This window comes from Centruroides sculpturatus, unplaced genomic scaffold (genome assembly GCF_000671375.1).
Source record: "Centruroides sculpturatus isolate CEXI.00-Female unplaced genomic scaffold, Cexi_2.0 scaffold1210, whole genome shotgun sequence".
NCBI lineage: Eukaryota > Metazoa > Arthropoda > Arachnida > Scorpiones > Buthidae > Centruroides > Centruroides sculpturatus.
In genome coordinates, this window is record NW_019385416.1 from 158,371 (window position 1) to 161,203 (window position 2,833).

The following is a 2,833-nucleotide window of genomic DNA, read 5'->3' on the forward strand; positions in this document are numbered from 1 at the left end:
TGGATTGAAGTTTTGTTCAGTGATGAAAAAAAATTCAACTTAGATGGTCCAGACGGTTGGAAGTATTATTGGCACGATTTAAGAACCGAAAAACAAATATTTTCAAAACGCCAAATGGGTGGGGGATCAATAATGGTGTGGGGTGCGTTTGGATTCAATGGAACCACAGATTTAGCATTTATAACTCAAAGAATGAATTCAAAGAAGTATCAAGGCATGCTTGAAGATCATTTATTGGAAGCTGGACCAAATATTTGTGGACCAAATTGGATCTTTCAACAAGACAATGCCCCTGTGCATGCCTCTAGATCAACAAAAATGTGGTTTAAACGTAAAAATATTAATCTGATGACATGGCCTGCTAGACGCCCTGACCTGAATCCGATGGAAAATCTTTGGGGGATGATGGTTCATACAGTTTATGCCAATGGAAAGCAGTTTTCCCACAATTCATAATTATTAGGCTGTATTACTGTACTGTATCATATAATGTATTGGGCCTTGTCGGGTGTTCATCCAATGAGAACGATAAGAAAGTGGAAAGGGGGGAGAGAAGAGGAAAGCTTTTATCTTCCCTACTCAAGTTTGTCGTAATGGAGCACTTCTGAACTAGATACGACTCCTATTTATTAGGAAGCCGGCTATTGGATCCTCTTTCAGATACGTCATTTATTTCTCTGTATTTTTATACTCTCCCGGTGTTTATATATAACAGGAGAAAAATGTGGCGACGGTCCTCCTTCCGAGATGTTTACATTTTTGGACCCGAGGGACCTTCAAACGTTTGTGTGTGTGGAGGAGGACGATATTGTTCACCCAATTTGAAGCTTAATAACTGGTGGGCCTTTTTTCAAAATTGTCTGAAATTTTGCAGGATGGTTGGTGTGTTAGAGGGGTTGAAACTGTTAAATTTTGATGGTTAAAGGTCAAGGGGGTGGGAAGATAGAGGAGGTTTTTGTGACGTATCCGTGCGGTTCGCGTGCGGTTCCATCTCCTAATAGATGGAACCGCAAACGATTTTAACTTTAATACCGGGAAAGTTAGGCAACTGGTCGCTGGATTTTCTTGGCATTCGATGGTATATCTTTGGCGGAATTAAACATGTCAACAACGTGACAGAAAAATGCCAAGTAAAAAGGAATTTATATGACCAAACTCCATTGGCATAAATACATAAATTTTACATCAGAAAAACTTGGAGAACATTTTAATGGAGCGGTTGCCTTTTCGATTGTTACTCACTCGAAATCGAGTTATGGAGGACATAAACCGCTCGTCTAACAGTTTGCCCACGTGGAAATGCATTAGAAATGTCTCCTTTCGTCGGTTATTATCCATTTAAATAATAGTGAGAGTCGGAAGATGATGATGATGACGACGACGACGACACTGACGATTTTTCTCTACGTTTATGACTAATGGGATAATACCGGGGAGACGATGTGACACGACCTCTCTCGTTTTAATTATCTTATCTGAACGAAATCTCTTCTTTGGCCTGGTAAACCCACTGTAACGATCGAATTAATCTCTTCGGTATCATTTGGAAAATCCTGATAGCGTTAATGAAGGAAATGGACGGAAATTTGCGTAGAGATAATCTAATTTTAAGGAAGAGTTTTAAAATTAGTACTTTCAATCTTGTCTGGGCGTGTGGGGAATTTCGAATGTCTCGTGATTCTACGCTTAATCTACCGAAAATCTTTTATAATGTGCTGAGGGTGAGCGACACGGTAAATGTCACCCGTTGCTGGCTCTACCGAATGGATGAAATCGTCGAACAACTCGCAGGTTTGGTGCGTTTTTCGTGTTTTCCACCTGTACGACACACAAATAGGGATATAAATCATCTCTTCCACGTGTCGTGTCGCTTTATCCCATTAATCCAATCCAATCCGATGGTTCTATCAATGAATAAAATCACCGAAAAGTCGTCTATAACACCCAAATAGGGACAGAAAGCAACACGTGTCGTGTCGCCTTACCCCCATCAATCCAAACCATTGGTTGCTCTAATATGCCAACCAGTGACACAACAATTCACCCAACAGACACAGTAACACAGCGACTTACCTAACACACACACAGCAACAACACGACGATAAACCACCAGGCGAAAGTTAAAAAATATATAAAACAATGAAGTTAAATCTCCGAACACCCGCCGATTGAAGGAATTTTCTTCAAGTTTTACTCTTAAAGAAGCGAAATAACTAGAAATTCGAGATAGGAAGGGGGAAAAAATATCTCCTTTACTTAATCCGAATACCCATCTAGCCAATCAGATAACAGTAAACATCAAAGGAAATTATATGATAAACCCGAAGAGTTTATGAAATTTCCCGATTTGTTTACAAATTATATTAAATTATTCTATTATATATATATTTAAATTGGTTATAAAATACACGAGAAATTGAGGAAGGAGATGTTTCCACCCTTATCGTGATGAAGTAGGAGGAGATATCTCCCTCCTTTTTATTTCTATTCGTCACCTTATGAAGGAGTAAGGAGAAGAAACGTTCCTCTATCTTTGAATTGAATAGACAGGCACAAAAAAGGGGGGAAATCCGGCTCCTTCTATAGTTGTTACGTGCCATAACGTGTGATTTTTCGGCAATAATATAAAAAAATAAGCAGTGTAAAGTATAGAAAACATTAATAAACGTCATAAAAGACGATTAAATGTGTAAATTAACGATTAGGAACGGTAAAAGAGGGTGGTAGTTGATGACTGTTTCGAGCCTCTCCGATAGAATATCCACGTGTTTCTTCACGTGAATAATTCGCGGAAAATTTCCACGTGGTTAGGAGTATGGTTTCTGGATATTTG